This window comes from Gossypium raimondii, chromosome 4 (assembly GCF_025698545.1).
Source record: "Gossypium raimondii isolate GPD5lz chromosome 4, ASM2569854v1, whole genome shotgun sequence".
In the NCBI taxonomy this organism is placed as follows: domain Eukaryota; kingdom Viridiplantae; phylum Streptophyta; class Magnoliopsida; order Malvales; family Malvaceae; genus Gossypium; species Gossypium raimondii.
The window spans coordinates 31,714,409-31,727,836 of NC_068568.1; the positions used below are offsets into that span (position 1 = coordinate 31,714,409).

The 13,428-nt window shown below is 37.0% G+C and overlaps 1 pseudogene; it reads left to right on the forward strand.

The window, feature by feature from the left end:
* The first annotated feature begins 2,326 nt into the window (after positions 1–2,326).
* LOC105775532 (uncharacterized) lies at positions 2,327–4,764 on the forward strand (annotated as a pseudogene).
* The last annotated feature ends 8,664 nt before the right edge of the window (positions 4,765–13,428 follow it).

A 13,428-nucleotide genomic window follows, 5' to 3' on the forward strand; every position in this document is an offset into this window, starting at 1 on the left:
AATATGAAGCTATAAATTATGTTAAACAACTTTTGCTAGTCAATTTTAAGCAAAAACGAGTAAGTTAACAAAATCGGTAAAAATCCCTAATGTGCATAAGTGTTGGAGTGAGAATTTGATGTTGTCATAGAAGAGGAAAATGTTCAGCATGTTATATAACATACGAATATGAGATGAAGTTCAATTTCTGAACTTTGGGGCAAAAGCGTAATTATGTAAAAGTTTAGAGGCAAAATTATAATTTTGCCAAAGTTAGAGTCGAGGGCTGTTTTAATGAATGTTAGTATTAAATAAGTTAAATTTGTTATTATAGATCAAGAAGAATGGAATTCGAGGTTAGATCGAGGAAAGAATAAAGTTGAAGAGAAAATTGATAAGTTTGGCTATATTTGCTACCGAGGTAAGTTTACGGTAAATAAATGCAATATTTCAATAATTATTATTAATGCTATTATTTTCCAGTAATTATATATTTATTTCATGAATTTATTTGATATTGACTCAAGTATGAGACGATAGAGAATTGATATTAAAAAGTCCCGTGGAAGCATAAGGAAGGTATTAGATACAAATGGATGACATTTGGGTAAAGAGATCCCATGTAAGACCATGTCTGGGACATGGCATTGGCATCCTTGAGATCATGAAAGGTCCCATGTAAAACCATGTCTGGGACATGGTGTTGGCACCGAGACGAGAGGTCCCATGTAAGACCATGTTTGGGACATGGCGTTCGTACCAAGATGAGAGGTCCTCCATAAGACCATTTGTGGGACATGGCATAGGCACCGATATGAGAACTCTCGTGTAAGACAATATCTGGGATATGGCATTGGCAATACATGAAACATCCCATGTAAGACCATGTCTGGGACATGGCTTTGGCATGTTCTTATCAGAAAGAGACCCAAGTATCCTTATTATTCCAATGTGGCTCAACGGGCTTGATAACACTCTAGAATAACATATTTTTATGTATTAATTATGTATTTATTCTGAGTATGATCCTGCTAATTTGAGATATTTATGATCTTTTATCTCATAGGGACTAAATTTGAGGCAAAAGTGAAATTAAGGGCCAAAAGCGTGAATTTAGAGATAAAATGGGTCAATGTGCGACACAAGGAAAAGTTGGTGCCAAAAGTGCAAGCATGGAGGACACAAGGGTTGAAATGCAAAAAGAAGAGATTTTATTTTATTAAACTCTATTTTAATTATATTAGGATAATTAATGTTGAGATAATTATTAAAGATTATTTTTAGGATTTTATTTTATCTTTATTTATCTTCAATTAAATGTATTTATCTTTTAGAATTTAAGTAGGATTAGAATATCTCCCCTAGCACTATAAATAGGGGGTAAAGTCACTCAAAAGGATACCATCTTTCTTTTTTTGTAAACACTCTCTCCCCAAAAGTCTAGTCTTTTGTTCTTTTCATATTTCCTTTCAATAAAATCTTTATTTTTATTTTATTTATTTTCTTTTCTACCACAACCATGAGCCACTAAACCCATCTAGCCGAAAGTTGTCAAAAATCCCCAAAAGGGTTCATGAGGCTTAGAATCCGTACTTAGCCTCCTCGCTGAGTATTCATCGTTTCTCCGTACTACGGGGCTGACGCTTCCGTCCAAGTCCCTTAAGAAGTAAGTTTTTCAACGTATGCAAAGACGGCCGCTTTGTATGTTTTGGGAAGGTTGCATAGTCGGTTCGTTAGCTTACTGCGTCAGAGGTTGGCGAGCCCAAGAGACAAAATGGCTTGGGATTCGCCATTGAGAAGCGTTGATCTAGCATAAGACGATCCCACAGAAGCGATTGTTGGCTAGAGTCAGGTTCCACTAAATTGTAAGTCTAAATCCTTGGAGCTGGTGGTCGTAGGCGTCCTCTTCCACTATAACTGGCTTATTCGGTTTGGGAAGGATCATCTAAAAGTCGAGGATTGAACCCAAAGTGAACGAGACAACCGGAGGTGGAATCTCCCATAAGAATTTTCTTTCTCTTAACTCTATTTTTAATTTCGAATTTTCAATTCAATATTCTTAATTGCTTTTTATTTTATTTTTTCGTTTTTAGATCCAACAATTTAATTCTGCTATTGTTTTTATTTTTTTCATGAACGCAAGTTGTCTTGGGCAAGACTCTGTTTGGGATTTCACGGAACAAGATATTTTGTAGGTCCAGTCCCTGAGGATTTGACCTTACTTCCCTTTTACTATTCTTTATTTATTAGGGATAGGATATTTTTGGTGCTTTCAACGACCGCATAAAATTTTGGCGCCATTGCCGGGGACTGGCAACGTACGGATCTTGTTTTTTTTTTGTTTCTTATGACCAGATCTGCTCCAGGTACTCTTGCGTTCGATTCAGAAATTGAGAAGACTGCTAGAGCCAATCGCAAAAAGACAAAGTTACGAAAAAAGCAGTCAGCGGTGGTTGGAACTCAAAGTAACCCACAACCAGAAATCGAAGTCGACGACGAAGCTGAGTCTAGGGTTAACGAAAACCCTACTCGAACACTTGAAAGCGAAAAAGTAGAAGTTGACTCACCAGAAAAAGTGCTTAACGCTAGGGTTAACGAAAACCCGAATTTAGCACACCAACCAATGGCTCAAACGATTCGGCAACTGGCCGAAGCTCAGAGAAAACAACCGCCATTGTGCATCGCATTTCCTACTATGGGTACTGATTTTGAGTTGAAGTCAGGTTTAATCCAATTACTGCCAACTTATCGTGGGTTGCAAAATGAAAATCCCCACAAGCATCTGAAAGAATTTCATATGGTTTGTCTTAGCATGAAACCTCAGGGGGTAACTGAGGATCAGATTAAATTGCGTGCTTTCCCTTTCTCCCTAGCAGATTCTGCTAAAGAATGGTTATTTTATTTACCCCCTAGATCTATTACAACTTGGGCTGATCTATCTCGTTTTTTTCTGAATAGGTTTTTTCCAGCATCTCGGGCAGCTGAGCTAAGAAGAGAGATCGTTGGAATAAGACAAAAAGAAGCTAAGCCCCTTTACGATTATTGGAGCGATTTAAAAAGTTGTGTGCAAGCTGTCCACAACATAGTATAACAGAGCAATCTCTCCTCCAATACTTTTACGAAGGTTTGAAGCCCATGGAGATGAATATGGTAGACGCTGCTAGTGGAGGAGCATTGGTCAACATGACTCCCCAACAAGCGAGAGACTTGATCTCCATGATGGCTGCAAATTCTCAGCAGTTCCGAGCCAATACTGAACTCCCTAGAAGGGTTCACCAGCTAAGTAATTCAACGTTAGAGGATAAAGTTGATAGACTTACTAATATGATGAATTCTCTTATTGCAGAACAAGTGAAGATAGCTCGGTTATGCGGAATATGTGCTACACCCGATCACGCAACTGATGCATATCCCAGTTTGTATGATGATACCACGGCTCATCTGGATACTGTGGGAAATTTCCCTGGGCCGCCACAAAGGCAGTACGACCCCTACGCTAATACCTACAACCCAGGGTGGAGGGACCATCCTAACTTAAGTTATGGGGCAAATCCATGAAATAACCAGCCATACCAAAATCGATTTTCGCAACAGCCGCAAGGTTCAGGTAATTTTCTAGAAACCATGGTCAATAAGTTAGCAACTAATGTTCTTGATTTTCAGCAGCAAAATCTTAATTTCCAAAAAGAGATGAAGGATTTCCAACAGAAAACCAAGGCGTCCATAAGAGAGTTGACCACATCGATCAAGAAATTAACCTCTCAAGGGAAGCTGCCGTCACAAACAGAGCCAAACCCTAGACAAAATGCAAATGCAGTGACGTTACGAAGCGGAAAGGTACTGGAATCGATTCCTGACAGGAATCTTGCCCAAGAAATCGCCCAGCAAAAACCCGAAAAAGACGAACATGTCCGACCGAAGCCTCCATTGCCTAAAATTCAACCTCCATTTCCAGAATGATTCATCCAATGTCGAAGAGGTAAAGAGGACAAGGAAATTCTTGAAACATTTAGAAATGTCGAGATCAACATTCCGCTGTTGGATGCCATTAAGCAAATACCGCGGTATGCTAAATTTCTTAAAGAGCTTTGCACCAACAAGCGAAAATTAACAGGTAATGAAAGGGTGAATGTTGGTGACAATGTATCCGCAGTGTTACAGAGGAAAATGCCAGCAAAATGCAAGGATAGGGGCATGTTTGCAATACCATGCAAAATAGGCCATCAGGGAATTAAAAAGGCTATGTGTGATCTAAGGGCTTCTATAAATGTAATGCCATATTCTGTTTATGAATCACTTAACGCAGGTTTTTTGACAAAAATAGGTGTTATCATTCAATTGGCGGACAGGTCTGTTGTGCATCCAGAAGGAGTCCTTGAGGATGTTCTGGTAAAAGTTAACGAGCTTATTTTCCCTGCAGATTTTTATGTGATCAAAATGGAGGAGGATAGCACTCCTGGATCTTCAGATCTCCTGCTGGGTCGACTGTTCCTTATTACAGTAAATACTAAAATTGATGTTCGAAGTGGAACTCTCACGATAGAGTTTGATGGGGAGATCGTAAAGTTTAATGCCTACAACGCCATTAGCCATCCAAGCGAAATATTGATCGTAAATCGTATCGACATAATTGACTCTTTGGTGGAAGAGAATTTTGAGCCAATTTATGGAGATAATTCTGAACTTAATGAAATTGAATTTGTTAATGAGTTATTATCTCCAAATACTAAATTGTTACCTTCTGTTATACAGGCACCAGAGTTGGAGTTAGAACCCGCAGAATAGGCAAGGAAATTAGACATCCAAGAGTTAGAAGAAATTCGCAATGATGCCTACGAGAATACTCACATTTATAAAGACAAAACAGAGTTGTTTCACGATAAGAGAATAGCTCAGAAGTGTTTTTCGGTAGGACAAAAAGTTTTACTTCATAACTCTGTGTTAAAGTTATTCCCAGGTAAGCTTCGATCACGATGGCAAGAACCTTTTATTGTTACTAAAGTGTTCACAGATGGAGCGGTTGAAATAGAGAGTGAAGAATCTGTAAGGCGATTCGTAGTCAATGGCCAGCGGTTGAAGCCGTTTTATAAGAATTTTCAAGCCCACACGGTTAAGAAAATCCATTTGGAACCACCATAGAACCAATAACCGTGTCGAGCTAACAACGTTAAACAAGCGCTTGTTGGGAGGCAACCCAATTATTATTATTATTATTTTTACTTTATTTATTACTTTATTTTATTATACTATTTATTACTTATTTGGATATTAATAAAATTTTCTTCTTTTGCTTAGATAAAACAGAGCGAAAATTTAGAATGCATTGAGGCCCGACTTGAAACATTTGGCCAACAACTGACTGAGCTCATTGCCATCATATGCGATCAACAGTAACAACACGGGGAGTTTTTCTAAACTTTTCTACCTATTTATTTATTTTCGTCCACATTGAGGACAATGTGCTTTCAGTAGGGGGAGGTACTCTTCGTTATTACTATCATTTTCTGTTGTGATTTTGGTTATTGTTGCTGGTGTTGCTGCTTGAGACTTTATTTTTTCCATATTTATTGTTTTGGAATCTCCTGCCTCTTTTCATGCCCAAGATTTTTACCAAGAATTGCCTACTGTTTGACCTACAACCATGATTCTTGTTTTCTGAGAAAATTACGAATTTTCCATAATTGATGCCATCTCCACTGTCTTATTCTTATCAGACTAAAAATAATTGTGATTCATAAAGTTAACTTTATCTTGCTTTTCGTAAAATTGATCAAGTTTAAATACAACGTATACAGCTTAAGAACATGTTGGGCTGAGTAACCGGGGTGGGGTGCTTGGCTGTCATCTCTTTTCGCGTCAAAAGGTTTGATGTGTTCTTAAGAAAAATTATAATAAATTAGGAGTTTGCTGGGCTGAGTAACCGGGGTGGGGTGCTTGGCTGTCATCTCTCTTCGCGTCAAAAGGTTCAGTATATTCCTAAAGCATAAAAAAAGAGAGAAAAAAAAAAAAAAAAAAAAAAAAATAATTTGGGGACTAAAGGAGGAAACAAATAGAGTGTCTTGGTAGGTTTGGTAATTTACCTAATTTTCATTAAATAATTCAAGTTGATTCTAATTTTTGTGTGTATTAATTGAAAAACTTTTTCTGTTTTACTTAAAGCAAGCTTAGGGTTCTCTTTATTTTTCATATGCATTTTTGACTGATTTTTATAAAACTTTGGAGTTGTATTTCTTTTATGGCAGAATCTAACTTTCACAGTAGATAGGAACCATACTTGAGGGCAAGCAAGGGCTAAGTAGGGGGATTTGATAACACTCTAGAATAACGTATTTTTATGTATTAATTATTTATTTATTCTGAGTATGATCCTGCTAATTTGAGCTATTTATGATCTTTTATCTCATAGGGACTAAATTTGAGGCAAAAGTGAAATTAAGGGCCAAAAGCGTGAATTTAGAGATAAAATGGGTCAATGTGCGACACAAGGAAAAGTTTGTGCCAAAAGTGCAAGCATGGAGGACACAAGGGTTGAAATGCAAAAAGAAGAGATTTTATTTTATTAAACTCTATTTTAATTATATTAGGATAATTAATGTTGAGATAATTATTAAAGATTATTTTTAGGATTTTATTTTATCTTTATTTATCTTCAATTAAATGTATTTATCTTTTAGGAATTTAAGTAGAATTAGAATATCTCCCCTAGCACTATAAATAGGGGGTAAAGTGACTCAAAAGGATATCATCTTTCTTTTTTTGTAAACACTCTCTCCCCAAAAGTCTAGGCTTTTGTTCTTTTCATATTTCCTTTCAATAAAATCTCTATTTTTATTTTATTTGTTTTCTTTTCTACCACAACCATGAGCCACTAAACCCATCTAGCCGAAAGTTGTCAAAAATCCCCAAAAGGGTTCATGAGGCTTAGAATCCGTACTTAGCCTCCTCGCTGAGTATTCATCGTTTCTCAGACTACTGGTGGCGACTTCCGTCCAAGTCCCTTAAGAAGTAAGTTTTTCAACGTATGCAAAGACGGCCGCTTTGTATGTTTTGGGAAGGTTGCACAGTCGGTTCGTTAGCTTATTGCGTCAGAGGTTGGCGAGCCCATGAGACAAAATGGCATGGGTTTCGCCATTGAGAAGCATTGATCTAGCATAAGACGATCCCACAGAAGCGATTGTTGGCTAGAGTCAGGTTCCACTAAATTGTAAGTCTAAATCCTTGGAGCTGGTGGTCGTAGGCGTCCTCTTCCACTATAACTGGCTTATTCGGTTTGGGAAGGATCATCTAAAAGCCTAGGATTGAACCCAAGGCGGAACGAGACAACTGGAGGCTGGAATCTCCCATAAGAATTTTCTTTCTCTTAACTCTATTTTTAATTTCTCGAATTTTCAATTCAATATTCTTAATTCTGTTTTTATTTTATTTTTTCGTTTTTAGATCCAACAATTTAATTCTGCTATTGTTTTTATTTTTTTCAGGAACGCAGGTTGTCTTGGGCAAGACTCTGCTTGGGATTTCATGGAACAAGATATTTTGCAAGTCCAGTCCCTGAGGATTTGACCCTACTTCCCTTTTACTATTCTTTATTTATTAGGGATAGGATATTTTTGGTGCTTTCAACGACTGTATCAGGGCTAGTAAATAACTTATGTCCATGAAGGTTCAGTTAAAAGCATAAATGGCAAGTTCAAGTGAGTTATAAGAGTTAAGAGTATATTACGTTACCTATTGAGAATCAACATTACAGCAAGAGAAAAGTAAGTCATAATTATGTGTTATGTAAGTAAACAAGTAAGTGAATGAGTTAGAGATCAATGAAGAGGAAATTAAAGATTATGTTACTTGGTTATTATTATTTTTGTTTAATGTTGCTATTTATTTACTTGTAAACTTTCTAAGCATCATAAATAGTGAGATAAGTTTTAAAAGCAAATTTTTATACCCTGAATTAATAAGTTAAGTAAAGTAATGACTCGAGCTCGACTGCGGTAACGGTCTCGGGTAAGGGGTGTTACATTTATTGGTATTAGAGTAGGTTTAGTCGGTTCTCGAATTGAAGTACTCAATATGAATAAGAGTTTAGCTATACATGCAATACTTATATTTTGTTAGTGTGACGACTCCTAACGATTTTAAAAAGTTTTCTTTTATAGTTATGGATCCCGAACGAGTTGGCACTGATGAAGTAGAGAGTAATGCGCCCGCTCCCGCAGAAGGGACGGTGCCACTAGATGTTAATGTTAGTGAAAGGCCCATATCAGTTAGTCAGGGAGGAGGAGCTAGAGAAGCCTTCTTCCAAGCTATGAATGATTGGTTTGCTGAATTTGTTCGTACGAATTCGGCTGTGAGACCTCCAGCCCCTCATGATTCTCAGGTTCCCTATGTAGCTTCCCCAGCTGTAGGTATAGTTATCAAGGATAGACCTCCAGTTGATAAGATCTGGAAACAAAGGGCTGAAGAGTTTTGGGCTACCAAAGACAGTGATGCCGAGAAAGCTAAATTTTGGCTCGAAAATACTATCAAAGTTTTTGAAGAATTATCTTGTACACCGGAAGAATGTATGAAGTGTGTTTTTTCACTTCTCTGAGATTCAGCCAATCATTGGTGGAAGACTCTCGTGTCTATGGTACCGAGTGAGAGGGTTACCTGGGATTTCTTTCAGGAGAAGTTCCGAAAGAAGTATATCCGCCAGAGATTTATAGATCAGAAAAGGAAAGAGTTTCTTGAGTTAAAACAAGGTAAGATGACTGTGACTGGATATGAACGCGAATTTGTCAGACTTAGTAACTATGTCTGGGAGTTTGTGTCAACCAATGCTAACATGTGCAAGAGATTTGAAGAAGGGCTTAATGATGATATTCGACTAGCAGTAGGTGTTTTAGAAATCAGAGAGTTTGTCCTTTTGGTGGAAAGAGCGTGTAAAGTAGAAGATTTGTTAAAAAAAAAAGATAAGGGCGAAGTTGAAGTTGAAATGCAAGATACAAAGAAGAGGGAAATGAGTAAATCATTTCAGTCTACTTCTAAGAGGCCTAAAGAGCTCTCTAGTGGATCAAATTTTCCAGCCAGATATTCTAGCCGAAGCAGAGGCAGAAGATTTGAGGGTTCTAAAGCTCAAACCACTACAGTTGCAAGTACGGGCACTACTCGACCTCCTAGGCCAGAATGTCCTTAATGTGGTAGATGCCACCCTGGAGAGTGTAGAGCAAGTGAAAATGTTTGTTTTAGATGTGGTGCACCAGATCACTTTATTCGGGATTGTCCCGAAACAGTTAAGAGGGAAGTTATACCCAGTGCGAGATCAGGAAATGCTTCTACCAGAGGTAGACCACAGAGAAACCCAGGAGTTGGAGCGGGTAATAGAGGTGTGGCCAGAGACTCAGTAGTTAGATCAGATGTTAGAGCACCCGCAAGAGCATGTGCTATTCGTGCTCGGGAAGAGGCATCCTCCCTTGATGTATTTATCGGTACATTTTCTCTCTATTATACTAATGTTATTGCATTAATTGATCCTGGCTCTACACATTCATACATATGCATAAAATTAGTATTTGTTAAAAATTTATCTGTTGATCCTACTGAATTTATGGTTAATGTCTCGAACCCCCTGGGCCAGTTTGTGATAGTGGATAAAGTTTGTAAAAATTGTCCACTGATGGTAAAAGGTATTTGTTTTTCGGTTGACTTGATGTTATTGCCTTTTGCTGAGTTTGATGTAATATTGGGCATGGATTGGTTAACTCAGCATGATACAGTAGTAAACTGTAAACATAAATATATTGTTCTGAAGTGCCAGAAAGGAGAATTACTTCAGGTTAAATCTGATCAGATAGAGGAATTATCAGATGTGATTTCAGTTATGACAGCTCATAGGTGAGTCAGAAAAGGGTATGGTGTTTATTTGGCATATGTGTTGGATACTAAGGTATCTGAGTCAAAGATACAGGCAGTGCCAGTTGTATGTGAATTTTCTGATGTGTTTCCAAAAGAGCTACTGGGGTTGCCACTAGAAAGAGAAGTGGAATTTTCTATAGATCTGAATCCGGGAACTACTCCAATCCCTATAGCTCCGTATCGTATGGCTCTTATGGAATTAAAGGAGTTAAAGACACAGTTGCAAGAGCTTGTTGACAGGGGTTTTGTCCGACCAAGTCATTCACCTTGGGGTGCTTCGGTTCTATTTGTGAAAAAGAAGGACGAGTCCTTAAGATTATGTATTGATTACCGACAGCTCAACAAAGTCACTATAAAGAATAAGTACCCACTGCCTTGGATTGATGATCTGTTTGACCAGTTGAAGGGTGCCACTGTATTTTCAAAGGTTGATCTCCGATCGGGTTATTATCAGCTACGGGTAAAAGAGCCAGATGTGCCAAAGACAGCTTTCAGAACCAGGTATGGGTATTATGAGTTTCTTGTTATGCCGTTTGGGTTGACTAATGCACTTGTAGTATTTTTGGACTTGAAGAATCGGATATTCAGACCGTACTTAGACAGGTTCATGGTAGTTTTTATTGATGATATCTTGGTCTATTACCGAGATGGAAATGAACATGTAGAACATTTGAGAATTGTGTTGCAAATTCTACGAGAAAAACAACTATATGCTAAATTCAGTAAATGTGAATTTTGTCTTTGAGAAGTGGGTTTTCTTGGGCATATTGTATCCGTAAAAGGCATCAGGGTATATTCGAATAAAATCTCAGATATTGTCAATTGGAGTCCACCGAAGAATGTATCTAAAGTTAGAAGTTTTTTGGGTTTAGCTGGTTATTATCGGAGATTTGTACAGGGGTCCTCTATGATAGCTTCTCCGATGACCCGTTTATTACAGAAAGATGTTACATTCGAGTGGATAGATAAATGTCAGCAAAGTTTTGACCGATTGAAGAAATTGTTGACGGAAGCACCTGTGTTGGTACAGTCTGAATCAGGTAAAGAATTTATTATTTATAGTGATGCATCATAAAATGGTTTAGGTTGTGTATTGATGCAAGAAGGTGAGGTAATAGCTTATGCTTCAAGACAACTTAAGCCACATGAAAGAAATTACCCGGTACATGATCTTGAATTAGCTGCTATTGTATTTGCATTGAAAATATGGCGACATTATTTGTATGGTGAAAAGTGTCATATTTATACTGATCATAAAAGCTTGAAGTATTTGATGACACAGAAAGATTTGAATTTGAGACAACGCAGACGGCTTGAATTGATAAAAGATTATGATTTGGTTATTGATTACCATCTAGGTAAGGCTAATGTTGTAGCTGATGCTTTGAGCTGGAAATCTCTGTTTGCTTTACGAGCTATGAATTCCCCGTTGTCACTGAGTGATGATGGTTCAATCATAGCTAAAATGAAAGCTAAATTGATATTTTGTCAACAAATATGTGAAGCTCGAAAAAATGATGAGAAGTTACAGGCTAAACGGGTACATTGTGAATCCAGTAATGATTCAGAATTTCAGACTGGGACTGACAGTTGTTTATTATTTAGAGGTAGAGTATGAGTGCCAAAGGATACAGAGCTCATACAAAAGATTTTACACGAGGCCCATAGCAGTACTATGTCTGTACATCCGGGGACTAATAAAATGTATAATGATCTAAAAAAGATGTATTGGTGGCCGGGTATGAAACGTGATATCTCTGAGTTTGTATCAAAGTGTTTGGTATGTCAATAGGTTAAAGCTGAACATCAAGTGCCTTCGGAGTTACTTCAGCCAATCACTATACCGGAATGGAAATAGAAAAGAAAAAAATATGGATTTTGTATCTGGGTTACTGATGTCTCCTAAGAAAAAAGATGCCATTTGGGTAATTGTCGACCGATTGACAAAGTCCGCACACTTTATTCTGGTATGTATGGATTATTCTTTAGATAAATTGGCTGAATTGTACATATCTGAGATTGTCAGACTACATGGAGTGCCTGTCTCCATTATATCAGATAAAGATCGTTGATTTACGTCTCGTTTCTAGGACAAATTACAAAAAGCTTTGGGTACTCAGTTACATTTCAGCACTACATTTCATCCTTAAACAGATGATCAATATAAGCGTGTAATTCAAGCATTGGAAGATATGCTCCGATGTTGTATATTGGAGTTTGAAGGTAATTGGGAAAGGTATCTACCTTTGATTGAATTTGCTTACAATAACAGTTATCAGTCCAGTATTAAAATGGCTCCGTATGAAGCTTTGTATGGTAGAAAATGTAGAACACCGTTGTATTGGACAGAGCTCAGTGAAAAGAAAATACATGGGGTTGTTTTGATCCGGGAAACAGAAGAAAAAGTAAAGTAATTCTGGATAGTCTAAAAGCAGCTTCCGATTGTCAGAAGTCATATGCCGATCTTAAACAAAAAGAGATTGAATTTCAAATGGGTGATAAAGTATTCCTAAAAGTGTCTCCTTGGAAGAAAGTACTCCGGTTTGATCAAAAAGGTAAATTGACTCAAAGATTTATCGGACCATATGAAATCATAAAAAGAATTGGATCGGTCGTTTATCGATTAGCATTACCATCTGAACTCAATAGAATTCATAATGTTTTTCATGTATCTATGCTACGAAGGTATAAATCAGATCCTTCACATATTATTTCTCCGACAGAAGTGGAGATTCAGCCGGATATGACTTATAGTGAAGAATCGGTCAAGATATTAGCACGGGAAACAAATGAGCTTAGAAATAAGAAGATAAATTTGGTAAAAGTATTATGGAAAAAACACGGGATTGAGGAAGCGACATGGGAATCAGAAAAGGCAATGAGGAAACAGTACCCGAACCTCTTTCTTGGTAAGATTTTCGAGGACGAAAATCCTTAAAGGGGGGAGAGTTGTAATGGCCCAAGTTTAAGGTTATCAGAATAGTGGTTTTGTAACCACAAATCTGATTTAAAGAGAAAATTATTATTAATTTTTAAGATTTATCGAGTGATTAGATATAAATATTAGAGTATTGATAAGAAATTTTATTGATTGCATGCCTAAATTGCCTATTAGGACTGCAAAAGTGGGTAAATATGAATTTTAGATGATAAAGGATTTATTTGAAGTGTATAATCAAAGTAGAGGTCCTTAAATAGTAATTAGACCATAAAACTTTCACGGACAAAAATTGGCATGCATAGATAAAAATAACTAAAGTTTTAATGAAGGGTATTTTAGTAAATTAATAATAAAAGGAATAAAAATGGAAAAAGATGGCCAAAATATCATCTCCTCCATAGCTTGCTGCCGAATTTGGAAAGACACCATAGCTAGGGTTTACACACTTTTTCAAGCTCATAGTCAGTGATTCTATGACCCGTTTTTAATGCTTTTTAAGTTTTTGAAATCCAGGTAGCTTAATTTAGGTTATTCTAGCGATAATTTAACCTAGGGTTTATATTTGGAAAAATACCCGCAGGTGAAAAGTGTTTATTTTGATGTTTTATGATAGGATA